The sequence below is a fragment of the Indicator indicator genome, chromosome 1 (assembly GCF_027791375.1).
Source record: "Indicator indicator isolate 239-I01 chromosome 1, UM_Iind_1.1, whole genome shotgun sequence".
Classification (NCBI taxonomy): Eukaryota; Metazoa; Chordata; class Aves; order Piciformes; family Indicatoridae; genus Indicator; species Indicator indicator.
The window spans coordinates 37602582-37625303 of NC_072010.1; positions in this window are offsets into that span (position 1 = coordinate 37602582).

A 22722-nucleotide genomic window follows, 5' to 3' on the forward strand; every position below is an offset into this window, starting at 1 on the left:
TCAGAGCCTAACTATTTCAATCCCACTTCTAAATCTATCTCAATCCCTTTGGTTTCACTGTGGTTATTTGACAAGCAGGGTAATCACTTGTCATGACAGACCCTCCCACGTGTTTTTCATAAACCTTATTGGCTTCTGAAACTACATTTCCTAGACAATTTCTAGCTTCTAAGAGTTCTGTTATTCAATTGCTACCATACTAGTCTTCCAATCACCCAAACATTTGAGCAAGACTGCTTCATTTGCTTGCCCAGGAGCTGAATGCCACACAGATGTAGCAAAACTTCTCTTGATTTCTGCTAATATAGCTTAGACAATACATGGAACCATCCCCTAAATAGTTTCAACGTCTATTCATTCTCAACAATGCCTCCAGACTCTTTCTTCTTTCAGCCCCTGTTGCAATCACAAAGTTCCCAAGAATATGATAATGGGAAATTACTTCTTGTATGTGACATAGAATTTCCAAAGCTTATCAAAATGTCTGATATTTCCTATTTTAAGGAATATCATCCAAAATGCAAAATATTGAAACTGTTATCTTGGATACTGGATTTCATAGAATCATAAAATTGTTAGGATTGGAAGGGATCACAAGGATCATCTAGTTCCAACCCCCCTGCCATGGGCAGGGACACCTCACGCTAGATCAGGTTGCTCAGAGCCACATCCAGCCTGGCCTTAAAAACCTCCAGGGATGGGGCCTCAACCACCTCCCTGGGCAAGCTGTTCCAGTGTCTCACTACCCTCATGGTGAAGAATTTCTTCCTAACATCCAATTTGAATCTACCCGTTTCTATTTTTGTTCCATTCCTCCTAGCCCTACTGTTACCTGACACCCTAAAAAGTCCCTTCCCAGCTTTCTTGTAGGCCCCCTTTAAGATACTGGAACACCACAACAAGGTGTCCTTAGAGCCTTCTCTTCTCCATACTGAACAGCCCCAACTCTTTCAGTCTGTCCTCATAGGAGAGGTGCTCCAGCCCTCTGATCATCCTAGTGGCCCTTCTCTGGACACATTCCAGCATGTCCAGATCCTTTTTGTAATAGAGGCTCCAGAACTGGACACAGTACTCCAGGTGTGTCCCACCAGGGCGGAGGAGAGGGGAAGAATCACCTCCCTTGACCTGCTGGCTAAGCTTCTCTTGATGAAGCCCTGGATACAATTTGCTTTCTGGGCTGTAAGTGCACACTGGTGGCTCATGTTGAGCTTCTCATCCACCAGCATCCCCAAGTCCTTTTTTTCAGGGCTGCTCTCACGTCAGTCACTGCCCAGCTGATAATGGTGCTTTGGATTGCCCCAACCTAGATGCAGGACCTTGCACTTGGTCTTGTTGAACCTCATGAGGTTGGCTTGTGCCCACCTCTCCAGCCTGCCAAGGTTCCTCTGGATGTCATCCCTTCCCTCCAGTGTGTCTGCTGCACCACACAGCTTGGTGTCATCAGCAAACTTGTTGAGGGTGCACTCAAAGCCACTGTCCAGGTTGCCAACAAAGATGTTAAACAAGACTGGTGCCAGTACTGATCCCTGAGGGACTCCACTTGTCACTGGTCTCCACTTGGACATGAATCCATTGACAGCCACTCTTTGGGTGTGGCCATCAAGCCAGTTCTTTATCCACTGAATGGTCCATCAATCAAACCCAGACTTTACCAGCTTGGAGATCAGGATGTGGTGCAGGACAGTGTCAAAGGCTTTGCTCAGGTCCAGGTAAATGATGTCAGTTGCTCATCCTTCATCTATTAATGTTGTGACCTTATCATAGAAGGCCACCCGGTTTGTCAGGCAGAATTTGTCCTTGGTGAAGCCATGCTGGTTATACCAAATCACTTCTTCATTATTTTTCTGTCTCATCACGATCTTAATCTGCTCCATGATTTCAATAGATATGCAGTGCTCCCAAAATTATATCGTATGGAAAAGAGCATCTGACTTTCCACAGTTTCAAATGTTGAAATTCCTTTGATTTCTTAGTATTTTATGGACACTTTGTAACGGGGCTGCCTCTTACCATCTAGTCCTGTGAGGTCCAAAAAGCAAGGCAGATGCAGCCAGCAACTAAATATTTTGATGAGTTGAACACTGAAATACCAGGTCTGCCTTATGAGCTGGAATGTGATTAATGTGAGATAAGAGACATGGACTCCACAAAATAACACTGAAGACAAAATGTTGCCCCAACAAAGAGAAAATCCAGAAATGCTAGAGGGATACTACAAAGATTGAGAAAGGAAGATAAGAAACCAGAGAATAGAAGGAACTGTAATGTAAAGGAAAAATTCTGTTGATTTAACATTTAACCTGGAAAGCTTCATGTAATATGAACAACAAGTTCCAAACTCACCAGTGACATGATTCCACAAGGCCTGTTATAACAGGTAAATGTGAATCAGTTCAGTTAACTGGAAGTAATAGATCCACAGGAGTAGTCTGACAAGCTAACATTTAAATAGAAAATACCTTTTGATAATAACAGATAGTAATTGATAGGCATTTCCTTTGGAAGGATGGGTAGGTAAAAGTTTAAAAAGGCAAAACAATAAACCACTTTGTACACACATTTTAGGCAGACCAGGACAACTTGCTACATGTGCACAAGAGAGCAAAAGCATTCATCCAAGGTGCCATGTTAGCATAGAGGACATTGGCCCTAGCTAGTGTAGCCACAGTTCCTGTCATGTCCTTTCCCTTCTTGCCTCCACTCATGCAGCAGTGGCCAAGAAGATACAGGGAAGCTCCATTTGTGTGCTGTTGTTCACAATCATGACAATAAAAGAGTTTGCTTCCTGGCAATTGATTCTGCTCTGCAAGCACAACAAAAATTTAAGGGAAGAAAGAAATGCTCTGAAGAGGATCCTGGAGTAATTCACCTTTGAGACCTTTGAGACAAGAATTTCCTTCTGTTGGTTTGAAGAGGAAGACATATTGTTGGAAACATTTCACTTGGAATGGAGAAGAGCTGAAAAACTCAGAAAATTTCAGCTGTACGTGAAGCCAGGTTTTAGCAGTAATTTTATTGTACAGGACTATAACGACTGTGTTATCCATTATCAGACATATTTTGTCATTTCAGGTCCTCTGTCCCACTAATCAGCTACCACTCCTCAATACATCTCACCACTTTAACACTGGCTTTAGTATTCAGACAGAATTTGCAGAGGAGCAAGTGATGGTACAAACCTCAAGGATTTGAAGAGACGCAGACTAAGTGCCACACATACAAAAAATGCTCTCAGGCTGTCCTGACAAATCATACTTCTTTTTTTTTCACTGTCATTGTCTCTATGGAAAAGATATCAGACAAGTAATGATCATCCTAACATCAATGAGAATATTAGCTACCTTCAGTGAATCCTGAAGGGGGATGAATCCCTTAAGTTTATTTTAAAACTGTTTCTGTTGCACAAAGCAGTAGCTCAAGTATGAAATAAATGTGCTTCCCAAGTGCACAAGCACTTTAGCAGTATTTGGGGTTGCCTTTCCTCTTCCAGACAGATTACTGATTTGATTAGATAAGGTTTTCAGAAAGTGACTTCAGAACACTTGTGGAATTTGAAGCCTGTTAAGTCTGTTTCTATTCTACTTACACATTGTTTAAAATCTCAACCCTCTGAGATACATTCATACAGAAATTTAAGTGTCTCATTGTGACTTAATGTGTCTAAACAAAATGCCTAGAAGTTGATGAGTCTTTATTCCACCCTCAGATACTATCTTGGGTTGAAAGTGCCTCATATCCCATATTACCCACACTTAGTCACACAGACACCTATGTAGGTACCTGCCAGTTGTCATATGTGTTTGATCAAACACTGATCTTGCTGAGTGCCTTAGAGTCTTGGGTCTTCCCCACACTCAGGATGACTTCTCTTCAGCTCCCTTTTGGGAGCAATTTGATAGTCTATCAAATCCAATGTATCACTTCAGAAAAAAAAAAAAGAGTATTACTGATTTTTAGCTTGGTGGTTCAAATTCTTGCCTGGGATCTAGACTACTTTGTGGGTTATGGGGCTTAGGGTTGGTAGTTTTCTTTGGCTTTGGGTGGATTTTTTTTTTATACACAATAATTTATTTTAAAAAGTATAATAGCTTGAGAAGGAAATAATGAAATTACTTGAGACTGTTGTTTTGTGGTTTTACTTTCTTTTCCATGGTCTGTAGAAAGCTTTCTGCTCTAACCTACACCACCGAGCCTTGAAGATAGGGCTCAGCCCTGTCCCAATGACTGCTGTGTGGACATCCATTGATGTCAGGGAAATCTTTGTTTGCCTCCCAGGAGAAAAAGCTGGCCATAAGTACTTAATTCTAGAAAGTTCATAGCTGACAACCTGATATCAGAGGCATTTCCAGTGGGAAATCACTGCCTTCCTGTGTTCTGGAATATGATGTCTGACCACACTCGACTCTCAAGGACTAGGTCCCATCTCTATTTTCAGCTTCACAAAGCAAGTAGCCTGTTCAAGCAGCTGACTACTGCTTACCGATTTTTTTTTTTTAAGATTATCTCTTGTCTTGTCATTGTGGGAAAAAAATGCTTGTGGATTTGAGGAAATTGGAAGGGTACAGTTTATTTTTTGAAAAAATCTATTAAGGCTTTGTCCTGTGGCTCCATGTTTAGCTACTGTAAACATCTTTCTTCTTTTCAGAAATAAATAAAGAGAATTTCTAAGGAGTCCTCTTTTTTTTTTTAACTTCTGATTGACAGTTCTGCCCTCAAAGCACAAGGCCATATTTCAGTGTATCACTGAATTACATATTAACACTTGGCAGAGCTCAGCAATCTGTTGCAGAAGGGAATCCTAACCTCTCCCAAGAGCATGGCAAGGCAAACATGGCCAACTGCCTCACTTCTAGTTTAAAGAATGAACAGGTGGAACCACCATAACATTTCTACTACAAGGATAAGCTTAAAAGAAAATCCATTTAGGTGTACAATGCAGGCTCAATGTCAGTGCAATAGAGAGACAGATGGTGTTTCAAGATTGGCATTGCTTAGCCAGAAGGTGGATTTCTCTAGGTAGCGAAAGTACCATGTATCTCCCTCTCAACCAACCTCAACAAAATATGGAATTATGATCACCACACAGTATTAATTTTGCTAATACATTCAGATGCAAAATCAGATCTCAATCTTTTCTTGTCCTTGATCAAGAGGAAAACAATAAAAACAAAAAATTATAGTTGCTACTGCTATTTCCTTGTGAGTTAATAATATTATTTTATATATTACTACTCTAATTTGTAGAGGTTAAAGAAAAAAATTTCATCATGCTAACAAGTACCTAATTCAGTAAGGAAATTTATCTCATTAGAACAGCATTTAAAGATTTAGTGAAGCTATTAGTGATTATTTTTCTGGCACCCATAAAAAAAAATCAACAGAAGTTATGCAGTTTTAATTATCATCTTCAGCATAAGAGCACCAAAGGATAGAAATGTAACACTAAATGTAATGGAAAAGCAACAGTGTTCAGATAATATTGCAGAAGAAATCGAATATTGTGAAGCATGGAATTACACACCAGAAATCTCATATAAATTTAAATGAAAAGTCCTAATGGGAGGCCTTTTAATCTAATGAAAACATATGAATTTGCAAAGGACAATGTCTCTCATTTAAACTATCAAATTTGATAAAACGCTCTCAGAAAGGTTTAGGTCTAATTGTATTTTCAAAAACATAACAAATGACAGAGAAATGTAATAATCTTCTTGAAGAGAACCAATAGAAATAATTAATTAAACTACCATAGTGCAGCAGAGAAAATGAGGCTGATATGCACCTTGTTTATCATTCAGTAAAGCAGATACTGAAACATCAAACCTCTTTTATCAGTATTGTTTCATCACTATAACAAACGTTCAAATGACTTCTTTAAACATATTTTCTTCATGACTCACCAAGTCTGAGTATCTACAATTAATCCAATACATACCTGGAAACCACTGTAACACTAAACAATGAATTCCTTCAGAAACACTTCTTCTAATGACAAATATTCATATTAGTTAATTAATTAGATAATGGTAAATGATCTGACATTATTTCTCCTCTTAATAGCAACAATAAATTAAACACTTTATGCTTTCATAGCTCTATATATTTGGATCCTAGCATTATTTCTTTAGGCTTTCTGGCAAGGTTAAAAGCATATTTCTAATAGATTGCTCTTTTCTACGCATGTTCTAATAAAATGAATTGCAGTAACTGATAATGCCTGATGATACAATCATGTTTCTTAAATAAGTTTGTATTATTTAGTTTGTTTATAATGAATAAAAACTGGAGAAGTGAACAGTTCTGCATACATATTGCACTGATTATGTGAATGCCACCCTTGGTCCCAGGAACTGTGTAATTATAATTTTCCTTAGATAAAATGAAAGCAGTGCTCCCTTCTAGCTGTATGAGGTACTAGTTGAGCTGAGATTTTAGCACACATTTTTATACTAACTACTCTATTTCCTACTATGATTAAATGGATCTTGTTTTTTTCCCAGTTTGGTATTATTTTTAAAATGTGCAGGGAATGTTTGGCTTTATAACTACATTTGAATAAACACAGACACCATCCAGGTTTTTTTTTCCTCTAAACCATCTTTGAGCTACTTTTGACTTCAAGCAGACTTCTGCTACAATTAGCTATATAAGTTTTAAATATCAAAGAATATTCCAGACTTGTTCTGTTTGAATTATATGCCATGACATATGCATTATGACTTGAAGAAAGTTTTAAAGGACTTTGCTCATTGGAAGTCATTATGCTTTTCATGGGCAGTCAGAACAAATGTTATTAAAATGAATATCTCAGTGAGAGTCAATTATTTATCACAGGTTTTTCTTATAATGATACTACTTTCCTATTTCACATCCTGACAAAAATTCATATGAAATAATAGTTATTCACAAGCTAGTATTATTTGACTTCAGCAAAGAAAAAGATTTTCTTTGCCTCACAGATTTTCTTTTTTCTTTTGCTGTGCTTTCTAAAGAGGAATTCAGTTGTGTTGAAAAGGGTTTTTCAGAATCAGATTTCAAGAAGGGGATAGTAGATGCAAGTAATTTTAAATTAACTCTTTCTTCCTTCATAATGCCAACAAGAAAAGCACTGGCCGTAAGCTCTGAGTGCACTATTACGAAACATGGTATATGCGTAGGTTACCAGTAACATGTTGTCCACACTTGAAGTAACTTAAAATGCTTCCTCACTTTCACTCTACAAATTGCTTAATAATAGCAGTTAAGCAAAGTTACTGTCTTATGTTGTTTATAATCAGCATTCTTATGGGATTTTAGCTATTTTTAAAGCAAAATATGTTTTAGAATGTCTCTTTTCAAGTATGAAATATAATGTTTAAACATATGCTATAAGATTCCTTTGCATTTAATTACTCTTCATGATATTTTCCACAATGTCAAGATTTCCTAGACAGTCCTGTTTATTAGATCATGAAAACTGCCCTCTATTGTTAGCAGACCACAGCAATCTGAACTCAAAAGTTCCAATCTTCACAGCTTGATGGAATTTTTTGCAATACAGCAAAACATTCAGAGATGTATGTAATCGTGTGAGCAAAAGTTTGTGAAATCATTATAGAGACTGCACTCATGGAAGAAAACTGAAGTTACTGAGCAGCTGCAGATTTTTCTGCACAGTGTATTCTTTACCATCACTCCTTTTGGATGCAAATTTCTACTCCTTAGTTATGTTATCCTTTCCTTTCATCAAGATTGAGATCCTTGCCTTATAAACACAGCTGCTCATTGCCTCACACATGCACCTATGCTTTAGTGAGGTGGCATAGCGTCTCTCCAGCTCCAGTGACCACCCTGACTGTCCCAGCTTAGCCCCATCTGATTGGCCTCCACTTATTGCCTTAATTTGTCAGCTCAGCATTCACTGTATTTCCTGCTGAGGTGAAAGCTGGCAGTTTACATTTTCAAAATCCCAGTTTCATCCTCAGAAATTAAAACAAATATTTGGTATCTCTTTTGAAATAGAAATTTATAAATGAGTTTGGAAATTTTCATTTAGGGAAAAATGCATTTTATCTAAACTTTAAACTTTCTTTTATTTCTGTTCATTTTTAATGACTTTATCATGTGAACATCATTCTGCTCTGTGTCAGCAGCACATTACATCTTCTGTATTCTTTTGTTGGGCATTTTGTTTTGTTGTGTTTTGTTTTAAAGTATTAGGGTAAATGTGACTTAGAATGAATGGAAACAGCTCAAATTCTAGATGAACATCAGTTTTATGATGAGAAATGTCTGTAACCAGAGGTCATAGAAATGAATAGAAGTGTTGCAGCTCATTTTGAGATACCTTGAAGAAATCAGAGAAGAGCAGTGCTTCACAAAACCAATCTTGTCTGAGGGAGGTTAATATTCCAAGTCTCCCGCTACAGTTGATGGAGAGACAGAAGCATCTCTACAGGTAATTCAGTAGGAATCTATAATCCTCAGAAGAGGAATCCTGAAACTAATTTTAAATTCTGCTTTGCTCTCAGGAGGAATCTCTCTCTTCCTATTGATTATGTTGAACCTGGGGAGATTAGCCACTGGGTGGTCCTTATGTTTACACCCCAAAGGTCAAACTGTTCCAGGAGAACTCAGATGTAAACTAATCCGAAATGTAATCTCAAATGTTGCTCTCTGTAGCTATCTTAACTTACTATATGTATAAAACTTTATAACTGGAAATGTTAAGTACTGTTACTGTTTAGACTACCCTCAATAGTGAGAAACAATGAATAAAGTAATATTAATATGAAGTAAGTAATATTAAGTTGTATTTTAATAGTAATATTATATATATAATTTAATTTTGAGAAGGAAAATATTTTTAAATAAGTTTTTCTTGTATTGCAAATAATTATTTTGTGACTTTTATTTTCCATTAATGAAAGGACATTTACCTGGTCTCTTGTCACAGGTAATTAGTGATAAAACAAGAGGGAACAGCCTCAAGCTGCAATTGGGTAGGTTTAGACTGGACATTAGGAAAAAAATTTTCACAGAAAGAGTGCTCAGGCATTGCAGGCATTGGAATGTGCTGCCCAGGGAGGTGGTTGAGTCACCAACCCTGGATGTGTTTAAAGGTTGTTTGTATATGGTGCCTGGGAATATGGTTTATGATAACTTGTAGAGTAGGATTATCGGTTGGACTTGAGGGTCTTTTCCAACCTGAATGTTTCTGTGATTCTGTGATTCTGTGAAAGTGATTTAAAGGGAAATTTTGGCTTCATCAAGGCAGGATTTACTGGATAGTTTCATTAAATAGAAAAAAAACCCCAAACACGAAATTCTGCTTTTAAATATTTTCCACTTCTGTTTATTTCATTTTCTACATCAGACTGGGATATTTAATGAACATTGACACCACTGCAGCAGTAGAAGCTACACCTCAGCAACCTCCACAAAACAAACTCCATTTTCTTTTACTGCTTGGTTTGGGGTGCATGTAACAAGTGCCATGTGCAATTGTATTCCCAGTACTCTATGTCATTGATAAAGCAAAATGTAGTCAATATGGTAGTCCTTATGACTCATCAAGGTTAGATGTGAAAAAGATCAAGCAGTTGTCTAAAAAGTCTTGCTATCAGTTGATTCAACTTTGTTTCCTAGAGTACATTTTTTTGAATTATTGTCTCAAACAATGGGTCTATCACAGCTATCCACAGTTAGATACAAACCACTAATTCATATTTAACCCACATTTTATGTTAACTGTGGTGAAAGGTCAGGCTTGGCCAGCCACCAGATGCCTACCTAGACTCTCTTTCATTAACCTTCCTCAACAAGAGAGAGAAGAAAGCAAGATGTAAAAGTTCACGTGTCTAGACAAAGATGGAGATAACTCACCTATTACTGTCACACGCAAACCAGACGTGACTTGTGGAATATTAATTTATTGTTCATTTAAATAAATTTTAATGATGTAAACCAAAGATAAATGCTAAAATATTTTTCCTCCACTCTCTTTCCCCCTGGGCTCCAATTGTCTCCTTTGCTCTCTAGTTGAGTAACTTCTCTCTTCATGAACAGCACACGGGCATGGGGAATAGGAACTCATGGTCAGTCTATAATAGGTCTTATATGAACCTTCTTCCTCCTCACACTTTTCCCTCCTCCTGCATGGGCCCTCCATGCGCTGCAGTTCCTTCAGGACACATCCACCTGCTGGATTATGGAGTTCTGCACAGTCTGCCACGTGGATATCTGCTTCACCATAATCCTCCATGGGATGCAGGGGGACAATCAGATTCACTACAGTCTTCTACAGAAGATTTCAGGGAAATATCTGCTCTGGCTGCTGGAGCAATCCCTTCACCTCCACCATCTCTCACCTTAGGAACAGTCTACAAGGCAGTTTCTCATTCCTCACTGACTCTGCAGCATTTTAGGATTTCTTAAATATGTTTTTCCTGTGATATCAACATCTTGGATTCTGGGCTCAGTCAAGCCCTATGGTGGGTCTCATTGAAGCTGACTGGAATCTGTAATGTTCAGCATGGGGCAGCCCCAGCCTCTCCTTACAAAGGCTGCACCTGCAGTCCCAGCTACCAGGACCTGGCCACCTGCACTCAGTAAATCTGTGTGCCTTACAAGACTGTAAAAAAGTTCTCATCTCCTTGGTGTCAGCTCTTGACTCTGCTAACACCTATGACAAAACTATGCTACTGTTTTTACCTGTAGTATTTGGATTTACTTAGTTATGACAAAATTATTTAGTCTTTTTAAACTTCCCTTACAAAGGAGGAACTTAAAAATGCACTTTCTTATAAACTTCCCTTCTCTGTTTTTCCATCACCCTTGCTTGTAAATGCGATTGAAAGAATGGTATCTGAATTTGCATTTAGACACATTACCATTTATCCTTGCTATGTATAATCCCTCAGTTCTCGGCCTACAACAAATTATTTCTATCAAGATGAATTTTTAAGTAATATTTAATGAAATTTTAATTTTATTAAATGCTTTATTAAAATCCTGTTATATCACAGCTAACCTTACATCTTCAACTTTTGAGCAATTCTGTTCAAAATCTTTTGTCTTCTAGAAAAGTACATCCTTTGCAGTTCAAGTTAAACTTGAACTTCAGTTAGCTTCTTGGATTTCAACATTCAACAGTTTAAACAGAAGTTTAATTTTAAGAAACAGTAATTCCAAAGTAATTTAGTAGTTTTTAGTAGTTTTGTTGTAGTAGTAGTACTGGAAACCTCAGAGACCAAAATGAGTAACGTTTCAGGAAAGGGGTGGTGAGCACAGCCAAGAGAGAAAGCACAGATGGAAAGAAAAATCAAGATCAAAAGTAAGAAGAACAAAATTGCTGAACACTTTCTTGATTCAGATAAAGAATAGGCCATCAGTAACTTCAGTCAATGAAATAGATGAAGATTAAATTGATTTGGAAAAGATGAAGAAAAAAGTTGAAGAATGATAGATTACTCACATTTTGCACACAACTAATTTCCCTGGATAATGTAGTTCCATCTGTAGACACATAAAGTAGCAAATATAAAATAAATGAAGAATACATTTTTACAGTAAGATTATGACTAAGGACTGTTAAAGCAAAACACATGACATAAATAGATAAGGCTGGTTTTGATAATGCTTAATAACCTATATCAGGACTGGTGGTTGTGTTGTCTTAAATAACTCTGAATTGTATTAAGTGACTTAAGAGAAATGAACTATAGTAACCATTGAAAGAAAAATTGATTGGGAACAATACAGCTACTGTTCATTCTTTGCTCCTCTCAGAGGACCTAATCTGGGAAAATATATCATGGATGCTCAAGTACAGATTTCATGCACAGGTTTAAGGACTACAACACACTGGAGGCACTTTACCTTTAATGAACACGCACATCATTAACAACCTGTCATGTAACAGATGTAGAGCACACAACAAATGCTTAGAGACATTATTCCAAGGAGAACAAGTCACCAGTTTGTCCTTTTGATATGCAGCTGTACTTAGGAACCTTACATTCATTTTATGTGACAAATGTTGTATTATGATTATATATGTCCTAGGAGCAGTGATCAAACTTCTGTAGGCATTACTGTGTCTTTTAGTGGTTTACATGTAGAAACTAAGAAAACAGTCAATTTTGTTATGAATGAAACAAAAATGTGAGTTAAAGGCCACTTGTGGTTTATTTCTAAACAACTAAATATGACTTATACCCCAAATAGCATGGGTAATGGGAAAAATCCCCACATAAATGATTTTAATTTCTTTGCATCCATGCAGCACAGGTCCCTTGAAATCCAGAATCTCATTGCACCAAATTTCCTGAACTCTGCAGTATGACATCACACCTATGAAAGAACCTCAATTAACCACAATGAAAGAATTTGAGTAAGGAAATGAAATTTTTATTTATCAAATTTAAGAGAGTCACATCAATATTTCAGAGTACACAATGAATGTTTTGCTGATAAAAAAAAATAGTCTCTGTCCTCAAGATTTTATATATTTACATACTGCAAGAAGTTTAAGAATACTGTAGAATTCAGCTTTATTAAGTTTTGAAAGTTTCCTGCCTTTCTCATGTATTCAGTTGCTGAGTCACATTTCCTTATGGCCGTAACTATGTTTTATCAGACCATCCAGACAGAATCTTCATGTCTAGTTGCTAATTATTCTTTATTACAGTTCATATTATTTCTAATATAAATGAGCAGTTTTCAGGAGTTATAATTAATTTTATTACACTACCATTACTATTTCATATACCCACTGACCTTTTATAACTGCAGAAGAAGAAGAAAAAAAATTAAATCATGAAAAATACCTCAAACTTTTATAGAAAAGATTCCAGAAATTTTTATCACAACCCTAGTATAGCTTAAGAGAAATATTTTTGTGTTAATGTAGGTACAGCCCAGACATGCTTCCTCGCCTCTGTCATTTAAATTCTGTAGTTTAAGGACACAGTCAATTTAAGTTCATGAAAACCTTTGAGCAGTAACAATTTACAGGCTTCTTACACAAGGTACAACATATAGTTTGCCACTTTGTCTCATTACCTTTCCATCACTATGAAATTACACCTCTTGACAAAGTTGCCTGGTATGCAAAAAGCATGAAATCTATGTACCATACATAATGCCATTCAGAAAAAGCATTGTAATAAATTAAAATTCAAGTCAGATGAGAACTTTACTCTCTTCTTTACTGAACTAATAATATATTCATTGCCTTTGTACCATAGTTTAAATTATCCAGGTATTATATTCATCATACAGTCAGTATGCAACAGTATTTCATGCGACTACCTTTAGCAAGATCAACACTTCTGACAAAGTTCAACAAAGCCTGCAAATCCAAGACAAAGCAATGATCAGTGTTGGCATGTCACAGTGACAAAGTAACTTAAAACTGCATGAAAACGTAACCCAGTAGTTTCCAAAGTGCTCTGCTTTTGGGATTACAATCTTCCTTCCATTGGTAAAATCTACATTGACAATTAGCTGGTAGCAGAGGGGTCTGTGCTAGGCAGCTAAGGAGCCATTCATCCAGTTTACAGTGTGATTTGGTGATCTGATATTTGTAAATATGCTCTATCTGCATAACTGGTTATCAGTTTGTATTTGTAGATGTTATTCTTTCCCAGGTTTATTCATATAAACACTGAATATCATCTTTTCTCTTTTTCCAAATTTTCCCTGTTTTTCTTGAAGAAAAAGTACCACTCCCCTTACTACTTTGCCTAAAATGATCCTTCCTAAAAGAAGCATGAATGTTGATTTTAACATTCCAGTCATGTGAATCATACCCTCAGGTTTCTGTTATACCAACCAGGTTGTGTTTGTGCTCATAAATAAGCAATTCCAATTCTGCTTGTTTATTACCCAAGCTCCTATCATTGTGTATAGGCAATTAAAGATTAAAGAATTTCTTCTCTCTTCGTCCTTTGGTCTCTTGATTAATTTTGTTCTCAGCATCACAATTCTGTGCTGGAAGTTCATATATTTCATCTTTTCACCCTTCTATTTGATGCCATCCTAACTACTGCAGTATACTTCTTTGGTAATTCTCTCTTTTTCAAGGAACATTAGAAGATTTTATGGGATTCCTACTACCTATATTGAAATTGATTCTTAGAATTGATTTACATTTTATTAGTACAGTAATACCTTAATAGAAATCCATAGTTGGCTGGCAAACTAGTATGTCATTCCTCCATGCTTACTTTTGAAGAAAACAAATCATCTACTTCAGGGTTGTTGATACTGTGCCAGATTTCCTGTCTGTTTCATGCAAGATACTTTATAGTAGTTTGAATTCACTTGGAGTTGTTATATATGCAGGGGAAAAAAATATATATAAAATTTTAATTAAGGTGCTATTGGACTGTGCTAGGACAGACTGAATCAAATGTCACTTTGTATCAGTAAAGATCACACTCTAATTCCAAAACAAAATAGATCGTGACATGGTGGTATGATTTCCTTTCACCAATATGTCAGTCTACAACAGCTGCATAATTAAAATATATATATATATATATATATATGTTGTAAGGAGTGTTAAGTAGATTGCCCTTAATTAATAAATGATATGGCAAACAGGTATTAATAAAAATGCTAGTAACCCTTTATTCATGAAAGTTGCCAAAACTCATTAAAATAGGATTGTTGTACAGTTGGAATATATATTTACAATGGGAATATACAGTCTTTAGGCAAAACACAATTCCATGCAAACTAGGAGGAACTAACATGGAAAGAGAAAGTCCCCGAGAGCAAATAGTGCTCAGTCACAATGGGGAAAGACTCGATAAGGACCCTTACACCAAAAAGGGCAATGAATTAATTACTCACAGCTTGTTTAACCCACGTGGGGGCTGCTGCTGCTGCTGCTGCTATGTTAGCTGTGAAGGTTTGGGGCACTCCAGTACAGCGCTAGCACGGCAGATTGCCGGCAAGAAGGGTTTGCCACGTTGTGCCAGGCTGATCTGGATTCAGTGGATAGTGGGTGGTTAATGGCGCTTCTCACAATGGGCACTTGCTTGGTCCCTGGGTAAATTGAGGCATGGCACAATTCTAGTGTCAAGGGGAAGCAGGCTAGGTGGATCCAGCTTCTAGGCTTGTGGCTTCTCCAGCTTGCTGCATATGGGCTTGTGGCTTTATCCCAGGCTCTGGACCAGGTGCTCAAGGCAGGGCAGGGCAAACTCAGTTGCTTCGGTCATGCAAGCAGGGTTTACATTTCATCTCCTCAGAGTATACAAGTGTCTTAATAAAATTCATGTATGTATTTCACAGTTAGCAGATATTATTAAGACTGATCTATATGTCCTGATCCAACTGCAATGAAAGTCAAAGAAACATCTTCACAGAATCGTAGAATTACAGAATGTTAGGGGCTGGAAGGGACCTTGAAAGATCATCTAGTCTAAACCCCTGCCAGAGCAGGATCACCTATACCAGATCACACAGGAATGCATCCAGGGGTTTTTGAATATTTCCAGAAAGGGAGACTCCACAAATCCCCTGGGCATCTTGTTCCAGTGTTCTGTCACCCTCACAGTGGAAAAATCTTCCTCATGATTATATGGAACATTTTATGCCTCAACTTCAACCCATTGTCCCTTGTCCTGTCGTTGGGCATCACCAAGAGCCTGATTTCATCCTCTTGGCACTCACTCTTTACATATTCATAAACATTAATGAGGTCACCCTTTAATCTCCACTTCTTCAAACTAAAGAGCCCCAGCTCCCTCAGTCTGTCCTTGTAAGGAAAATGTTCCACTCAATTATTTTTTCTGACTCTTTCAAGCAGTTCCCTGTCCTTCTTGAACAGAGGGGCCCAGAACTGGACACAATATTCCAGATGCAGCCTCTGGGGCAGAGTAGAGGGGGAGAAGAACCTCTCTCGACCTATTAACCACACCCCTCCTAAGACACCCCAAAGTGGCATTGGCTGCCTTGGCCACAAGAGCGCGCTGCTGGTTCATGGTCAGCCTTCCATCCACTAGGACCCCTATTGTTAATGTTTGGAGGAGGAAAACATCCTGGTTCATCAGACTTTTGGGGACCTCTGACAGGATGTTGTGATTAAAGTTCTGCAGCTATCGTAACTATGGGGTAGAATTCTTGGTTTTGCTCCTGGCTTCACATATGATCTCTGTCTTAAAAGTTGTAATTAATTTTTCCAGCTAGAGATAAACAATATCACATTTGGCATGTTTTCAAATTGCAGCTGATCATCTCTTACTTCAAAAGAAGGCCACTGAACCCCGGTGGGTCCTGTACCATATGTCAGACCCATGTGAATTTGCAAGACACAGAATATCTGAAAAAGCACTAAATGCCTATGTTTAGACTACCAAATTCTACCAAATGGCTTACTAAGTTGAGAATAAAATGTCAGCAGTGGGGAAAATGAAAAATTATTCAATTTTTATACATATTTTCGTTTTTAATATAATTTAAGCATGACCTTGTCATTCAGCTAAGCCATCTTTTATGCCACAGTGTGTTTGAAAAATAATAGAGGGAATTGAATATGTGAAGAAGGAGATACTAGCAGTTCTAAATTTTAATTTATTTTCCATGGGAATTAATGCATACTCCCTTTCCTAACTTTGATTACCCAATAAAATATTTCAACTTGTATCTACTTGTCTCTAAATTGTCTTACTCTGTTTTCCCCACCTTCTCTGAAATTTCATATCCTTTGTTTTCTCATTATAAGAAACTGACCTTAAAGTTAGTGCTCTGTTAATCTGTTAGGGGGTTTTGTTGTTTTGGTTTTGGTTTTAATATATTATAAATCAGCTGAACTTAATTTTAGTCTCAGTAATTTCAATCATGTGCACAGAAGCCTTTGGCTATTGATGAAAATTCAACCATTATAAAAGTCTTCCGTTATAGTGAATCAGTTGCATGCCTTCATAACACATGACTCACGGAGGGGGTTTGGAACTAGATGATCCTTGAGGTCCCTTCCAACCCTAACAATTCTTTGATTCTGTGACTCAGGATCTCGATTCAAATCACCCCCAGGTGAACTCAGTGTATGTATGAAAAACAAGTATCACGTAGACATGACAGTTCAAGTCCTAGAAAATATATGGTGACATTACTATAGAGCTAGGACTCCTTACTGTTGTAGCATACCTTTTCCAATTACTTTAATTTTTTTAATTTTACAGTGGATTTCTGAAACTTCCGAGACAACTTTCTTCACACAACTGTGTTCTTCCAATGGCATTAGGTGCAATGTAACCATTTCTCAGAACCATGATTTCCCATGGTTTTACTCCTTTTAAAGGTCCAGAGGGGTAAGGAAAAAAACAGAAAATAAAACCAAAAATAGATCTAACCCTGCTCTAGTCTCCTGTTTCTAAAAAAAAAAAAGAAAAGGGAGAGTAAAATATCATCAATTCTGAATTATCAGATAGCATGCTCCACTGATAATTAGATTTCTTCAAATGAAGTAATATGAAAATCAGCTCTAGAAAACAGAATTTCAGTACATAAACAATTATATGTGTGAACTAGTACTTCCTAAATAGGAGACCTACTCAACACAGAGAGTGTTGCACAGAGAACTAGTCAACTGACCAAATGTAGGTGACTACTTTAGCTTGCAAAGACTTGCTCTCCATTGACTGTACTCATCAGTTTCTGTAATGAGAGATGGACACCCAGCTAACACACAGAGCATTCTGAAACAAATCCTGGAACAAAGGCTTTGTTTCGGCTGCCAACACACAGGTAGTTGGTACAACTGAGACAACCAGAGTACCTGAGGCATACATGAGAAGGCAGCTGACATAACACTCAAAATCTGTACCAGCTGAAGGTTAGGTAAGGTAAGGTGTCTTAGGCAGCACTAGACAGCTGTGTTTAGGCAATTGAGTTGAGCCTGTGGTGTCTTGCTAAAAAGCTTTGACTGTTTCCAGACTTTTATAGGCAGAGCAGAATGCAGGCTAGTCTAGATTTTAGTTCCATGATTACTGCTTTTGCTACTAAAGAAAGCTATCCATATTATGTCAACCCAATTGACCCTCAATATATTATAAAAGCATACTATTGACAATATTCACAGGAGTGTACAATAAAATTGTAAAAGCAGTGAAATTCTTGCTTATGGATTTGGTGATGATTTTATATACAGGGAAGCAGATTTTGAAAACATAATAGTTTATGCTTTCACCAGTGAAACTATATTCTTGTAAATTGCAAAGATTTTGTTGCCTAGTAATCTCATTAAATGAATGCACTCACAATCATTTTGGAATGCATTATTCCCGTGATCCACAAATTTTCAAACTAAAAGGAGTTAGGGGGAAGCAGAGTGAGGAATCAAAACCAAATAAGCATCTGTTTATAATTCAGATAAATACAACTTTTTTCATTACGGTGTCTTTCAATATTATGTCAGTGGTGGTAGGCTGATCTTCTGTGCAATGCAGGGTTTTAGAGAGTTAGTATTCTTAGTACAGGTGACAGTATTGGAAAACAGTTTTCTGCCTTACACAGAGAAGTGACACTCATTTTTCATGGGGGTCCTAAGTTTCTAGGAAAAATCTTAGTATTTTTCAAGATACTTTTGAAGGACAAGGGATGTACAGAACAAAATGAATTACCTGTTCTTTGTCTCACATTATGTTTCATGAGTAAGTCTTATAGAGAAAAATAAAAAGTCACTTTGCAGTCCTCCTGGGGTAGTGCAATCATGTATGAATCCATAATATCCTCTCATCCATGTATCACTGGAGAGGGAGAAATCAAAATAAGCTTTTTTCCCCCAGCCCTGCAGTGTGCTTACTTTCTCATTTTACTGATTACATGCTTTTATTACTTTTGAAATAATATTAACACAGAATAGAAACTTTAACTATTTGATTTAAACCATGTGGTTTGTCTTAAACAACATATACAGAAATGGTTATTCACACCCTGAAACAAACACTCAGCAAATAAACAAAATAGCTACTACAAATTAGAAGAGCATTTTACATTTCCTTCAAAATAAAACAGGGAAAAATAAATCCCATCAGTAAGTAAATGAAGTGGATCTCAGTGTAACCAATCTATGAGCTGAAAATTAGTTCAATTCCCATGGTAGGAAGGTTAAAAGATTCATATATTAGAGGGCCAGAAGGGACTGTTGTGCTCAAATTTATAAACTTATATAGAGATTTTCAAAGGCACAGAAAACATTTGGGTACCTTATTCCCACTGACTTACAAAAGAAGTTGGGTTTTAATTGCAGCTCCACCAAAAAAAAAACCTAAAAAACTCCCTGTTAAAAGTATAATGATTTGACCAATACCGTGAATCCTAAATCAGGATGTGTATTAGTCAGCATCATCCAGGATTCAATTACTAGTGTCTTAACATAGTTAGAATGCAAACAAAATCTAGCCCTCTCCATGTTCAATATTTTCCTTCTGACATTATCTACAGAGGAGCCAAAAGAAATTTGTTTGCTAGACAGTAACAGATCTAGTCACCCATGGTGGTGGTGGTGAAAGTACCTTTAGGTTAAAGCAGAAAACACAATTTTTTGATTGTTACTATCTGAACTATGCAGAAATACATCCAAAATCTTACATCTTGAGGAAAAAAAAAAAAAAACCACATATTTGTTATATTATTTATTTGCTAAAACTATTCCTTCTCTGTGTGAGATGACCTGGTGACAGCAACAAGTAATATTAAATTAAAGGTTTTCAAGCTTCCTAGAGCACAGGCAAGATCTACTGCATTCAGCGTGGAAGGGGTTAAATGCATTCCAGTTCTAAAAAAGAGTATCCTTGTGCAGGAAATGGTACCTTCATCAAAACTTTGAGGAAATTTATTCTCGCCTTAGAATAAACTGTTTCTTAGTGGTATGTTTCCTATATTTAAATATAGTTTATCTTAGTTGTAAAAATAACATTTAAAAATGCTAATGTAACAACAGGGAACAGGGGAACCAAAGAAGTTTGATTCTGGATGAGACAGTGATCCATCTATTCCTTGTATCTGGTCTCCAACAGTGGCTGTTAACAGGAACTCTTCTTTTGTTAGCTCTATCTGGTGACTCCTAATGAAAGTTTTAAAAGCCTGGTTGTATTTCTTTTCTGTTAATTTTTGTTACATTTATTTGTTTGTTTATTTCACCATCACTGCCTATGATTTCTGAAATGCCAACAGAAACACAACTACATCCTTTGTTTTATTCCAACTTTGCTGTCTCTGAATTGAATGCTTTTCTCCCCCAGTCATATTTTGAAAATTCCTGTTCTGAAAAATTGTCTCTGGTTTCAAAGACAGATAGAAGATGTAAGACTTAGACTACTTGTAGCAATGAAATGTTCTTAAGATGGAAGAATTTTTTTTCCTGCGTGGAGCTGTTGCTGCTGCTTTCTTCTGATGGTGACAGACATACAAGCTCTGACTGCCAGTATGGTGACCTCCCAAGAACAGAAGAAAATAAATCTCAGCAATGTGTTTTCTATCTAAAAAGTTGCAATAATGCTACAATCACAAAAGCTGGAGAGATCATAGGAATTGTTGATATATTAATCAGTTCTATTTATTATCTGTATTGTTTACTTTTACATGTACTACCGCACTTAAGCTCTGAAATTACACGTTTCAGTAATTCTGGCCAAAAACTACTATATCTAACAAATGGAAATAAAGAGAAGCTGACCTAACTGGTGGGTTTTACTGGACAAAAAAAGAGTGCAATCTTTTCTGAAGACAAGTTTTCCAGCCTAGCATCCTATCCAGAAAAAAAGCAGACTTTGCTAGCTTCAACAATTGATACCAACGCTTATTCCAAACATTCAGGAATATGCAAAATAACAGTTTTGAAAAGGTAATTAGATTATTGGAAGCAAGTAGTACACTTTTTTTCTTTACGTTCTCCAATAACCAGCACTACACTGTCTTTCTCAAGATAAAAGGTAAATTGCAAGAAAAGTAAAATTTGTGAAAGGAAAGTCGTGCCTGATTTCTTTGTGGAAGTGTAGAAAAAAACAAAAGTTATAGTTTACCCAGTTAAGATTAAGTGAGTTTAGGAATCTTTCTAACTTTGAGATACAGCAGTTTTGGTTTTATTTAGGATCCCCCAGGTAAGCAGACTGAGAATGATCTCTCCCTTCTTTGAAAGTATAAAGACACTTTTACAGAGAAAGGTTTCTTTTTCCCTCCCAGATGATTTATTAAGAGTTTGCACAAAGATTTCAGTCTCCTGTGAAGCCTCCTAATTTGTTCATGTTTGAGCACACACAAGGATGTGATAACCTAATATTTTTAATGCAAAAATATGCAGAAAATGCACTTTAAAATACCACAGGGACGTTTAATACAGCAGAAAGAAATTGGGAAAGCACATCTGCATTTTGTTTTTCTCCCACTTAAGCCACCCTTGGAAATGGTGACTTGGATATTACCTGTGTGACATTCTGAATACCTTATACCTTGTTAGTAAAATCTGTCTCATAGATTTTCCTCTACATGGAGTCTGCCAGTACACAGTCCATCTTGAAATCATCCTTTAAATAGTGCCTTTCATACATTGCTCTATTTTTTTATTATTAATGTCTTTCAGAGTCTGGGTTGTGAACATAGCTCTCTCTACTTTTCATGGACAGAACTATGATTTCTGGAGTTGTCAGTTCCAGCTGTGTCACAGAAGTCTAAAAATAAATGGGTATATTGCAACCTGGTGAGACTGTTATACTCCTGTGGTGTTCATTCTTGCTCCTCAGTGAGTTACACTAGTTCACTGGATCTAGTCCAAAGGAAGTTCTGTCCTGCTCTGGTGCAGTTGTAAAGAAAGGTTTTGAAGTAGTAGCCTCTTTCTTGGGAATGGGGAAGAAACTTGTCTGTACTTGTTAAGTATATAATAAAACATGGAAGATCCTTTCAAGTGTGCAGAAGTTCTGACATCACATGGTGCCAGCACAGGCTATTCCTGCAAAGACCTAGATTGTGAAGGAATATATAATCAATCCATTCCTACCAATAAGCAGACAAAAAAAAAATCTGTAAAAAAGAGCTGTTTTCCCCTCAAAGCATGCCCTCCTTTTTTGTCTTCATATTCTTTAGTCTGTGTCTCGTACCCAGGAGAATTAGTCAACCTCTGAACTGTGTCACAAATGCATCATTTACATAGGTTTCCTTCTTCTGAGTAGCCTTCTGGTAGGCATTTCTGCTATTTTCTCCAAACAGCATAGGACCTTAGTGTGGATTTTCCCTATCAGCAAAAAGTAACACCACCTTGAAATAAAATCAAAGCCACAGCCTCAGAATAAAAAAGTTAGTTTCAGAAATGTAAAAAGACTACATCAGATGTGTCCTCCCAGTAGTTTAAAGAAAGAAAGGGGGAGAGAATCTTAAACAATTTCAGCAAAAGACTGCACAGTTGAAAGTAAGTGATAGCTCTGTTCTCTGGACAAGAGAGGCAGAGAAAGCAGATGTTACTAGTTGCCTTTATAATAAGAAATGTAAGTCACTTGTAATAGCCATTAGTAGCTACACTAAAAAAAATCAAACTCAAAAAAGTTGCCTCAGGGTTTTAAAATTTTGGTAATAGAAAGCAAGATATTATAATTAGTGTCAGCTCTGTGAGTTGACTTCAGCTCTGTCTACTGCAAAGCAAGAGGTCTGGGTTAAAGAACAGCCATAAGACTTCTGCCTTTAGGACAAGAAGGGATGAGAAGGATCTGCTTTTCTGGACTCAGGGGAGGGAGGAGG